Below are 13597 nucleotides of genomic sequence, written 5' to 3'. Positions count from 1 at the left end.
ACTTCTAAAATTATTTTCCGTTATCTGCACTTTAATATGCTATAATGAGTAACAGAGAAAGTAGTGGAATAATACCTGGTAAGCAGAAATTGTACATAGGAGTGTCTTACATTTGAGCATCATCTATCACAGAGGTCAGCAAACTCTTTCTATAAAAGACCAGATAGCATTTTAGGCCTCCTGGGCCATGTGATCCCTGTTAGAACTACTCAACTCTGCCATCATAATGAGGAAGCAGCCAGAGGCAATATATCTTGATTACTGTAGCTTTAAAGTAAGTCTTGCAATCAAATTAAGTCCTCCAATTTTGAACTTTTTCAAAATTGTTTTGACTAACATAGGTTATTTTCATTTCTTACAAAGTTTAGGTTCAGTATAACAATAGCCTAAAGAAAAAAATGCCTGCTGGGATTTTGATTGGTGTTGCATATAATCTATAGATCATTGTGATGAGAATTGACAGCTTAACAATATTGAGTTTTCCAATTCACAAATGGATATGTCTCTCCATTTTTAAAGGTCTTTAATTTCTTTCAGTAATTTTTTTGTAGCTTTTAGTATTGGTCCTATACATGTTTGATTAAATTAATTCCAAAATATTATCTATTTCTGATGCTATTGTAAATGATGCTTTACATTTTTGTTTCTTACGTATTTGTTGCTTGCATACAGAGATACAACTGATTTTTTACGTTGACTTTGTATTCCACAATCTTACTAAAGTCACGTATTAATGTAGTAGCCTTTTAGGGTAGGCTTGTTAGTATTTTTTAGACGGAAAATTATGTACATGGCTTGGCACAGTGGCTCATGCCTATAATCCTAGCACTTTGAGAGGCTGAGGTGGAAGGATTGCCTGAGGCTAACAGTTTGAGACCAACCTGGCAACACAGCAAGACCCCATCTCTATTAACTAAAAGAAGAAAATAAAATAAAATTGTGTGCTATGTGAATAAAAAAAGTTTAACTTCTGTTTTTCTAATCTGTAAGTTTTTTTTTTTATTATTTTTTTTCAGTCTTATTTTACTGGTAGGACACCAATATAATGTTGAATAGAAGAGAAAAAGCATTCTTGCCTGGATCTCAATATTAATGGGGAAATATTAAATCTTTCCATATTAATTTATGTATTTGCTCAGGTTTTTCATTGATTCCTTTATTAGATTAAGATAGTTTTCTTTTATTCCTAGTTTACTGAGTTTTTAAAATCATAGCAAGGCACGGAATTTCATCAGATGATTTTTCTGCATTGTTGTAAATGATCATAGGATTTTTCTTTTTTATTCTATTAATGTGATGAATGACAACAATTGATTTTCAAATATTAAATAACCTTGCATGCCTGGAATAAACCCCATTCAGTCATGATGCATTATCATTTTAATCATATTTCCAAATTCTAGTTGCTAATATTTTGTTAAGGATTTTTTATCTATGCTATGTTCATAAGAAATTAGACTATAATTTTAATGTCTTTGGTTTTGTTATTAGAATAATGGTGACTTTATAAAATGAGTTGAAAAGTATTTCTTCCCTCTCTATTTTCTGAAAGATTTTGTTTAAGATTGGTATTATTTTCTTTTTAAATGTTTGATAGAATTCATTGTTTAATCTATCCAGGCCCAGAGTCCACTTTGTCAGAAGATTTTAAGTTATAAATCTAATTTATTTAGGCTTTAATAGAATTGTTCAGATTTTCTATTTCTTCTTGTGTCAATTTTAGTTATTCATGTTTTCAAAGGAATTATCCATTTCAACTAAAATATCTTAATTGGTTGGCATAAGTGGTTCAGGATATCCCTTTTTTATTTTTTAATGTCTATAAGATTTATAACGCTGTCACTCTTTTATTACTAATATTTATCTTTGTGTTTTTGCTTTTGTTTTATCTGTCTTGATAGTAAAAGTTTATCTTTTATTTTTAGGGGTTTTCTCTTTAATGGAAAACAAAGCTTATTTTGAGGATTTTTTTCAGTCATCAAACATTAGCTTGGAATTGATAACTGGCATAATATTGGGAGTGTGGTGGGGGCGGGACTACAGAAAGCAGAAGATAGTTTTTACTTTCTTTTTAAAAATTTTTAAAATTTTACTCGAAGTTCCAGGATACAAGTGCAGGTCGTGTAGGTTTGTTACACAGGTATACATGTACCATGGTGGTTTGCTGCACCCATTGACCCCTCAGCTAGGTTTTAAGCCCCTTATGCGCTATTTGTCCTAATGCTCTCCCTTCCCTCGTCCCCTACCCCCACACTGGCCCTGGTGTGTGTTATTCTCCTCCCTGTGTCTATATGTTCTCACTATTTAACTCCCACTTATGATTGAGAATGCGAGGTGTTTGCTTTTCTGTTCCTGTGTCAGTTTTGCTGAGGATGATGGCTTCCAGCTTCATCTATGTTCCTGCAAATGACATTATCTCATTCCTTTTTACGGTTGCATAGTATTCCACAGTATATATGTACAACATACTCTTTATCCAGCCTATCATTGATGGTCATTTGGGTTGGTTGGTTCCATGTCTTTGATATTGTAAATAGTGCTACAATAAACATGTGTGCATGTGTTTTTATAGTAGAATGATTTCTATTTCTTTGGGTATATACCCAGTAATGGGATTGCTGGGTCAAATGGTATTTCTAGTTCTAGATCCTTGAGGAATTGCCACACTATCTTCCACAATGGTTGAACTAATTTACATTCCCATCAACAGTGTAAAAGCATTTCTATTTCTCCACAGCCTCACCAGCATCTATTGTTTCTTGACCTTTTAATAACAGCCATTCTGACTGGCATGTGTTTTGGTGTCTCATTGTGTTTTGATTTGCATTTCTCTTAATAATCAGTGGTGATGAGCTTTTTTCCATATGTTTTCTGGCCACATAAATGTCTTTTTTAAGAAGTGTCTATTCATATCCTTTTCCCACTAGAAGTTTATTTACATTATGGAATTTTTTTTTAAAGAACGAACTTTTGAATTTATCAGTTTTCTCTGCTATTTACATACTTTCCATTGTACAGATTTCTTTTTTATGTTTATTATTTTCTTTCTTCTATTTACTTGAAGTTTATTTTGCTGTTTATTTTTTCCAGTTTCATAAGGTAGAAGCTTAGATCATTTATTTTTAAACTTTTCTTCTTCTAATGTAAGCATTAAATTTGTAAATTTCTGTCTAGGTACTTCTTTAACTGTATCCACATATTTTTATCTATCTAGCTAGCTAGCTATCTAATCTACTTAGTTCAACATGTTTTCTAATTTCCCAAAATATTTTCTGACCTAATCCATAGGTTATTTTAAAGCTTGTTGTTTAATTTTTAAATATTTGTGGATTTTACAGATATTTTTGTTATAGATTTTTAATGTAGTTACATTGTGGTCTAGTGAGATAACATACTCTGTAGGGTTTGAATATCTTTAAATTTACTGAAATGTATTTTATAGCCCAATATGTGCCCTTCTGTGTCCTCTAAGATAAATGTCCTATGTGCACTTAGAAAGAGTGTGTGTTTCAGAGTTGACTGTGTGGAGTATTCTATAAATATCAGTTCAGTTTGATTGGTTGATAGTGTTGTTCAAGTCTTCTGTATCCTTACTAACTTTTGTGTCCTTTTGTTCTATCAATTACTGAGAGGGATATCAAAAATCTCAAACTATACTTTTATATTTGTGTGTTTTTTCTTTCAGTTCTGTCAGTTTTTTTCTTTTTGTATTTTCAAACTTTGTTATTAGGTGCATATGTGTTGAATAGTGTAAGTTTTCTTGATCAATTGACCCTTTTATGATGATAAAATATTTCCCTTTACTCTGGAAATATTTCATGAAGTCTACTTTGTCTGATATCAAAGTAGCCACTCTAGCTTTATAATTAATATTTGCCTGGTATATCATCTTGTGAACCTTTAACTTTTGCCTATATGTATCTTTGTATTAAAAAATTAAGCCTTGTAGAAAACATATAGTTGGATGTTACTTTTCAACCAAGTATAATAGTATCTCTTAATAGATGATTTTTGTCCATTTTTACCTAATACAATTCTTGATATGACTGTGTTAAGTCTGTTAACTGTTGATTTATTGGTTTCATTTATTATTTGTTTTATTTTCGTTTCTCTCTCCCTTCTTTTGAATTAAAAAATTTGGTATTTTATTTTATTTTCACTATTTCCTTATTAGCTATACCTTTTTTAATAGTTTGCTCTAGGGTTTATATAATGTCTTTTATTAATTTTTTCTTCTGTAATTGTAGTATCTGTTTTTAAATCTTCCCTGCTTGGTGGGCTTTTTGTTTTAGATACTGGGGTTATTTTTTTTTTTAGCTTTAGATGGCTGATTTGTTTCTTTTAATAATTTTCATTTACTTATGTTCATGTTTTCCCTTAATTGCTTGAACAAATTTATAATAGTTGTTTTAAAGTCCTTGTTTGCTCATTCCATCTTTGTCATTTCTAGATCTGCTTCTATTGGCTGATTTTCCCTTTCATTATGGGTTACACTTCTTGTTTATGGCATGTCTAATAATTTTGATTAGATTCTGGCTATTGTGAATATTCCATTATTAGCTTGAATTTTCTTGTGTTTCTTTAAAGATTATTGATTTTTGCTCTGGCAATAAATTAGATTAATTTCAGGTCAGTTCTATCACTTTGAGGCTTTTTTTAAAAAAAGAATCTAGAGTATTCTCTGCTCCAGGATAGTTTAGCCCTACTAATAAGGCATACTCTTTCTGAATTTCACCTGAATGCATCAAGCATCCAATGAGGTCTTTCCATTCTGGCTGGCCTGAACTCAAATATCTCCCAATCTTGTGCAAGTTCTGACAGTGGCTCAGCTTATATTGCCCCATGATTTATCGTTCCTTAATCATTATTATTTCCTAGAGTTCACAGAGTTTGACCTTAAACATATCCATCTTATTGTTTAGCCAAATATTCAAGAGGATCCTCTGCAGATTTCTGAAACTTATTTTGTGCTGCTCTTTCACTCTGGTACTCTGTCTCACAAGTTCCATCCAGCTGCCTCAGCCTTCCTGAACTCTAGTCTCTGACTCTTTGAATCAATGAGACTGCCATACTCTGCTTGAATTCCCCTTTCCTGAAACTAGTCCAGAAAATGCCTTGAAATAAAAGGCTAGGCTGCGGCAGGGCTCACCTCACTTTATTCTCTTCTCTCTGAGATCTCACGCCTGAAATGCTTGTTGTTCAATAACTGAAAATAGCTATTTCAGATAATATTTTTGTGTAGTTTTCTAGTTGCTGACAGTTGGTGGACTAGATGCATGTTAGTTACTTCATTCTGACCATAAACAGTCTCACTACAATTTAATTTTATGCTGTTTTTCATGACTCCTTTCCAGTCAATTTTCAGCTGATCCTCATATACAATTTGATGTTCTTCAGTGTATTTAGACCTTTCAGGCCTTCCTCAAATGCATTTTTCCCTTTCTTTCTATGCCTCACTCCTTACAAAAGCTATTTCAAACTCACCTTCTCCAGAAAACTCCTATGATTAATCCATCTACCCTCTTTTTTCACCTGCCCTTTGTTGTGGTTTGTGCTTAGTTTCTACTACATTAAATTGCACTTTTGGCCATGTAGTTTTGTTAAATTTTTGGCAGTTATTTTGTGTGTGGCTGTTTTGCTGATGATTATAAGCAGAAGCTTATAAATAGAAAAAGCCCATCTTTAATTTATTCCCTTTGTTGTAAACCCACCTAACTCAACTGACTGTTCCCAATTAGGTAAATATTGGTGGCCTTCCATTGTTTGGTGGAGAGGCATTGCATTATGAAACAAATGAAGCTAAATATGAGAACTCCCATGTGATGGACCACTTCCAAGGCCCTGGGAGGGTCCCCAGCCATCTGTTGACATGCTAGATGGTTTTATAAATTTTGCAAAGGACAGATTTGAACTACAGTGGAATAAGGCACTCTCTCTTTCCATTATGAATTTCTTTCAGCCAATCTCCCCTTTCAGGTGGTGGGGGGTGACCGTAAGCATTTTGGGGATCTAGTTAAGGAAAGTAGAGCTGGTGATACATTTAGCTGAGGTTTAGTGGGAGGTATTTATGTGGCTTGCAGACATTTCCATGTATAGTCAACTTATTCCTAGCTGTCCTGTGCAGGATATTCTTACCACCCACGGGGCAAACTTACCAAGGGATATAACAGGACGATACAGAACCAGAGCACCTATGCAACACGAACCTATGCTATGGCACCCAGCACTGGATCCTTATAGGGAGAGGGGAAGAAGCAAGGTTTTAACTGTGCAAAGCCAGGAACTAATCTCTGGAAGTGTCTATCAAGACATAAAAAGTTCTAAGTGGCGGATTCTGTTCTCATCCATTTCTAGTGAAGGACTTCTGTCAGAAGTGTGTTCTATATGCAATGTATACAATTATAAACAGTCCATGATGTTTTCTTTTTTGAAGATGTTAAGCAAAACTAAATGCATGAGAAGTTTTCTGTTTATGGTGCACAACCTTGTGGAAGAACTACAAATAGTGAAGTTGTCTATTGAAGTTGCATATTTTATGAATCTTAAAAATTAACATGGGAAAAATTTTGATCCACTAAGAGGAAGCACTGAATTATTTTATTCTCTCTATAGAAAGTATTACAACATGGTGGTGACATGAAGAGGACATCAGAGAGGATGTGGCCAAAAAATGTGAGAAAATCTGTTACACAGCCATGTCAACCATTAATGAACAGAAATACTATATTATTTGGGAGATTTTTTAATGGTATTTGTAAACTTTTTAAAATTTGAAGTCATTGGCAGGGCACGGTGGCTCGTGTCTGTAATCTCAGCACTTAGGGAGGGTGAGGCGGATGGATCACCTGAGGTCAGGAGTTCAAGACCAGCCGCCAACATGGTAAAACACCATCTCTACTAAAAACACAAAAATTAGCCAGGCATGGTGGCACACACCTGTAATCCCAGCTACTCGGGAGGCTGAGGCAGGAGAATCGCTTGAACCCAGGAGGTGGATGTCGCAGTGCGCCAACATCATGTCACTGCACTCCAGCCCGGGCAACAGAGCAAGATTCCATTGAAAAAAAATTTTTTTTGAAGTCATCTTTTCTCATTCTGTATAAACATTCATTTTCATAGAAATTTTGAACTTATAATTTTTAATACTTTTTTTTTTTTTTTTTTCAAAAAAGTCCCTGAAGATATGTAAGCTTCAGGCCCCACAAAATTCAGATCCAAACTTGAGTAGGTGAGGATATTGGCTCTTCCCTTCTTAACTTTCTTATCGTGTGATATGGTTTGGCTCTGTGTCCTCATCCAAATCTCATCTTAAATTGCAGCTCCCGTAATTCCCACATGTTGTGGGAGGGACCTGGTGGGACATAATTGAATCATGGGGTGGTTTCCCCCATGCTGTTCTCATGATAGTGGGTAAGTCTCACAAGATCTGATGATTTGATAAGGGGTTTCCCCTTTGCTTGGCTCTCATTTTCTCTCTTGCCTGCTGCTTTGGTAAATATTAGCTAACCATCCCTGGAGTACCCGTTCCCAATTACAGCAAGCGATCATCCCTTGGGTGCAGATTACATCTAAATAACACATACAAGCAAATCACACTGCCAATGCTGAAGCATTTCAAAGTAAATTCAGATGTAAATAAACTAAACAAAGAATATAACTTATCTATCTCTTCTGTTACAGCTGCTTTTTCGTTGAGTCCTGTGAAGCTCAGCCTGCAGAGGGTACCAGAAGGGAAGCTTCAGCTACAGTGTATCTGGTCTGATCTGTTCTGCATATTAAAGTTCATGCTATTTTCTTTGTGATAAATAAAGGGTGTTCCACTGCATCTGAAACTCTGAAAACCATTGCTCTAGCGCTAACCGCCTGTCTCTATGAGCGGTGTCCACTCACAGTTATAATGAAAGCCCGAAGATGTGCTCAAATTAGCTTATGTAAATAAAAACGTTGGTAGAGACTTGGTCTAGATCTGCTGAGCTGCATGTGAAAACTACAATGTAATCTGACTCTCCCCTCCCTCTCTCTTCCCACCACCGTTGCTGCCAATATATATTCCTTCCACATTTTACCCACAGAAAACTTTGTGCACTGGGGTCATGTTCTCCATAGCCAAGTTGCCAAACAGGAAGATCTCTGGACTAGAAGACTTCTCCTAACTTGGGGAAGAGCACTTAGAAGGGAAGAAATGAGAGACGGTCAGAGCCTGGAGGTATGTAACCTTGGTCTGCAGTGGACATTTATTATCTGCCAAGACCCCTTCTTTCTGGCACTGACATCCTTCCACATAGGAACGTTCCCCCAAATGATGAGGCTCTGTAAGGGTTTCTCTCATTTTCCCTTGGACTGTGAGATGACCTAATTCTCTAAGATATTAACCAGGTGCTTTCAAAGGTACTTTGAACCAAGAAGCAAGCCCTGCCCTGTTGAACAGCAAAGCCTCCAGGCCCAAGAGGAAAGCCAGCCAGAGAGCACAGAGCTGCCTGCAGCAAGCAGGGGAAATGTCACAAGAGCCTCCAGCTTCTGGTTCTAGTGGCCACTGATGTCCAACCCTGTTCCTGCCCTTCTTGTTTGGGTTATAGGGGCCCACAAATCCTCTCTATCATTGGCACTTATTGGAATTGAATTTCTGTCATTTTTTAAAACCAAGAATGGACAAAACATTGCACTGGTTCTGGCAGCAAAATTATAGAGTCTGATAAAAGAAAATAAATAGAAACCACAAGAAGAATGGAGGAAATCTCCAGCAATTCACAGGAAATAAAATACCAGAGGGAATAAAACTTTGCAGTCTTGGATGTCTGCACCCCAGGTGACAGAGTCTAGGTACTAAAACAGTGGCCTTGAGATCATAGCTCAGGAAAGCCCATGTGGCTGTGCTGATTCACTGAGCCCAGGCAGGTGGGATGGCAGCAATGGGACAGTGTTCCTTTCTCAAAAGACAGAGCTGGGAGGGAATGGAGTGGAGGAGGCCATGTGTTAAGATGAGAGCTCCTGCCTGAAAATCCACAAACCAGGAGCAGAGACAGTCATGGAGATGGGAAGGCAGAGAGGGAAGGAGGACTGTGGCCTGCACAGATGTAAGGCCTGGAAGCTGTGCTGCTGAGAATCGCAGTCCACGTGCTGGGTTAGGGCAGAGAGCCACGTGCAGCTCACTGGCAGGGAGAATCAGGGGCAGGAGGCGCAGAAAGCCAAGAGCCAGGCAGCAGCCACTGGCTGACCTTGGTAGCAGGCAGTTCCAGGAGTGGGCACGTCTGGGCACAGGGTCTGGAAGCAAAATGGACTGACTCAAGAGCAGACAAATGTGAGTTCAAGGTCAATCAAAGAGCAGAAAGCACGTGACACAAGTGAGACAAATCTAGAAAGAGGGTTGTAAAAGTGGGCTGACAAGTAGAGGGAGGGCCTGGGAACAGAGGCTAGAAACTAGAAGGGGTCTGCCAGGATGGATGGACGAGGGGCAGGAGCCAGCAGATGCAAAGGTGCACGTGGAATTTTACCAGATGGCTGTTGGCTGCTGAGCTGTGGCTTTTCTTCCTGCTTGTCCACAAGCGGGTGGCTCTGCCCTCAGGGCTCAAAGGCATGAGCAGGCCTTCTGATGACACACCTGACAATGCTGGCATGGAGGTAAGATCAAGTGGGGATAGGTGGGAATCTCCTTCTCCTGGATGCTGGGTGTCTGATAAATTCTCCTCATGCTGACAATTTCGTCTTTCATAGTTTAAAGAAAGAAAGGAGAGGGACTGCTGCTCCGTACCTAAGTGCAGGCATCGTGCTCTGCAGAAGCAGAAGTGACAGGGACCTTGAGAGGAGCCGGCTTTGGCAAAGTTGCTGGCATCTGGGGCTCTGGCAGGACCCATTCGGAAAGCAGGGTTCAGAAGTGTTCAGAGGAGAGACTCTCAATGACAAGACAGCTCAAGAGAAAAGAGAGGCTAATTAGGGCTAGTCGTATTTTGTTAACAGATGATAGCAAGAAGGCAGAACTCAGGCTGGGCACAGTGGCTCACGCATGTAATCCCAGCATTTTGGGAAGCCAAGGTACGGATCACTTAAAGTCAGGAGTTTGAGACCAGCCTGGCCAAAGCGGTATAATCCTGTCCTTGCTAAACACACACAAAAAATTCACTGGATGTGGTGGTGCACACCTGTAGTCCCAGCTACTCAGGAGGCGGAGGCGGAGGCAGGAGAATCGCTTGAACCCAGGAGACAGAGGTGGCACAACAGAGATTGTGCCACTGCACTCCAGCCTGGGCGACAGAGTGAGAGTCTGTCTCAAAACAAAACAGAAGAAGCAGAATTCCTCAATTTGTACTTTACTTCCCATTTCTCATTCAAGAAGACCCATCTTCAGACTGGAAAGCGCAGAATTAGTGCTGGTTAGAGGGAACCAAAGCCACATATAATTGCTCGGAGCAGACTTCACACACCCATTAAATACCTAAACATCGCAGCAGAATTTAGCGCTCTCGAAGGGTTCCTCAGATATTTCTGAGATTCCCCAGGGGGCCGGGCTCCAAATGCTTGTTCGCCCCCCCAAATCACCGCCTGACATTAATGACACACAGAAGACTGACCCTCTGCAGGGCATAGCTAGCTGGCTCTGCTGCTGCCATCTGGGATGAGGGACACTGGGCTTCCCTTTGCCTTCCATCCTAAGCACAGGACACAGCATTCCCCGAGTCCCCAGAGCGCAATCCTCTCTCTAATACACAAGCTGCACAACGGCAGGAATTTTTGCACCCCACCCACACCCCCACTTCTGTAACCCTAAGGTCTAGAATGGTTTTTGGTAGACAGTAGGAGCTCTGTAAATCCCTGACTGTTAACAAGTGTTTACTAAACATTCAAAAGTGAAAGAAAGGGCTGGGCAAGCTGTCTCGTGCCTGTAATCCCAACACTGCAGGAGACCACGGGGAGAGGATTGCTAGAGCCTGGGAGGTCGAGACCAGCTTGGGCAACATAGCGAGATGCCATTTCTATTTTAATTTTTAAAAAGCAAAAGAGGACGGGGATGGTGTCTCACTCCTGTAATCCCAACACTTTGGTAGGTCGAGGTGGGTGGACCATGAGGTCAGAAGTTCAAGACCAGCCTGGCCAATATGGTCGAAACCCCATCTCTACTAAAAATACAAAAATTAGCCAGGTGTAGTGGCACACAACTGTAGTCCCAGCTACTTGGGAGGCTGAGGCAGAAGAATCGCTTGAACCTGGGAGGCGGAGGTTGCAGTGAGCCGAGATTGCACTACTAAACTCCAGCCTAGTGACAGAGTGAGACTCCGTCTAAAAAAAAAAGAGAAAGAGAGAGAGAGAGCAAGAATAAGGCAGAGAATAATAACAATTAAAAGATGCTGTGTTAAACTACGTCCCCTCTCCCCACCTGCAAGGCAGGCAGATACGTTAGAAGATGGAGATCCCACTTGATGGGCATGGCCTTGTGAGGCAGAGGGTTTGGTTAGTAGGTGGTACCTCTGTATAAAGAAACAGGCCGCCTTTCTCCCACAGCAGGGTGCACAGGGTCCTGTCCTTTAGCACACAGCTTGGCTGCACTCTGCTGGACAAAGCTGCACTGTCTTCCTACAGGACTCCTATCCTGTCATGTCGCATGAGCCGGCACAAATGCACACATTGCAAGTGCCCTCGATCAGGTCTACGCTGCCTAGAATCCCGGCCCCACCCTTCCCGAGACCCAGAAAGGGTCTCAAGATTCTCAAGCTGCCTCCCTGCCCAACACCTGCTCCTCCCTGGTGACCAGTGATGGGACATCTATTCCCCCAGGAAACCCAGCTCTCACTCCAGGCCTATGATCTCACCCAGTGGTACCCAGTACAGCAGTCCCATCAGAGCGCAATAGTCTCAAGGGCTTTGAGGTCATCATGCTTCAATAATGCCACTTGGAGGAAAAAACTGTCCATTGAACACATAGTTCTCTTTCATAGGCTGTCTTCTACGGAGAGGTGAATATTCCGCCTGAATGTCCTTCTGTAGTCCTCCAGGCTGGCAGCTCTTGCAAACAATTGCTCTGGCAAAAAACACTCTCCACTCTGCAAGGATAAGCAAACACTGTAATTCACTGCATTCCTACCGAGTTAAGAGATATTTCACTCCTTCCTGGAAAGCAAGAAAATTGTAGAGACTTAGCTCAGACTTGACCGCATACAAAAACATACACGACCAAAACAAAACATTTATCATCCAAACCTAAAATCATCATCCAGAATAATGACAATCTTATAGTTGCTTTAAAGAGCACACTGGGCCACTTGTTCCATGCATATGTGTGTAACAAAAAGACCCATGAAGTGTAACCCAAGGGCTGAGTGTCCCCATGAATTCTGTGATGGTTGATATTAGGTATTAGTTTGACTGGATTGAGGGATGCCTAGATGGCTGGTGAAACACTGTTTCTGGGTGTGTCTGTGAGGGTGTTTCTAGAGAAGACTGACGTGAGTCAGTGGACTGGGAGAGGAAGACCCACCCTCACTGTGAATGGGCACCACACCGTCTAGCTGGCTGCCAGCACAGCAGAACGAAGCAGGCAGAAGGGGCATGCAGCTTGCTGGAGATTCCTCTCTGTCTCTGTCTCTGTCTCCCTCCCTTCCAGAGCAGGTTGCTGTTTTTCCTTCTGCCTTTGGGCATCTGACTCCAGGTTCTTCAGCATTTGGGCTCTGGGACTTGGACAGTGGCCTCTGGGGTGCTCTCAGTCCTTCAGTCTCAGACTGGGAGCTGCACTGTCAGCTTCCCTAGTTTTGAGGCTTTAGGACTTGGACTCATTCACATTACTGGTTTTTCTCATGTGCAAGCCAATTCTCCCTTATTAACTCACACACACACACACACACACACACACACACACGTATACAATTACTCGGCGTTCTCTAGAGGGACAGAACCAATAGGAGATATATATATATATATATATACACATGTATCCTATTGATTGTGTATCCTATATGGTTATGTATCCATAAACACAAGTTGGTTCTGTACCTCTAAAGGACCCTGAGTGATTCACCATCTTCTTTCTGAAAACAATTAATGCAGGTTTGAATGGCAGTTTCTTCCAGATTCTACCCATAAGGTTCTCAAAGACAATGATAGGGTCCAGGATGAAAAAAGTAGTTAAAGGGATGTAAAAGAGCTTCATGCAATTGGAAGAGGTGTCAAGTTTCTCGGCCCGAAACTTTTTACCCTTGGGTGCTGAGAGATCTTGCAAATGTGTTGCTTAGTTCTGCCAGTGATCTTTCAGGGACTGTAGTGAGCAAAACTGGTGCCATAACGCTGGACCCAGGCAAAGGTCCTAAGTGCAGGAAATAAAAGGTGGAGGCTGGGCGTGATGGCTCACGCCTGTAATCCCAGCACTTTGGGAGGCCTAGGAGGGTGGACCACGAGGCTGAGATTGAAACCATCCTGGCCAACATGGTGAAACCCTGTGTCTCCTAAAAAATACAAAAATTAGCTGGGCATGGTGGTGCACTCCTGTAGTCCTAGCTACTCAGGAGGTCGAGGCAGGAGAATCACTTGAAGCCGGGAAGCGGAGATTGCAGCGAGCCAAGATCACACCACTGCACTACAGCCTGGCGACAGAGAGAGACTCTGTCTCAAAAAA

This window comes from Cebus imitator, unplaced genomic scaffold (assembly GCF_001604975.1).
Source record: "Cebus imitator isolate Cc_AM_T3 unplaced genomic scaffold, Cebus_imitator-1.0 Scaffold32, whole genome shotgun sequence".
NCBI lineage: Eukaryota > Metazoa > Chordata > Mammalia > Primates > Cebidae > Cebus > Cebus imitator.
Note: the sequence above shows the minus strand (reverse complement) of the source record.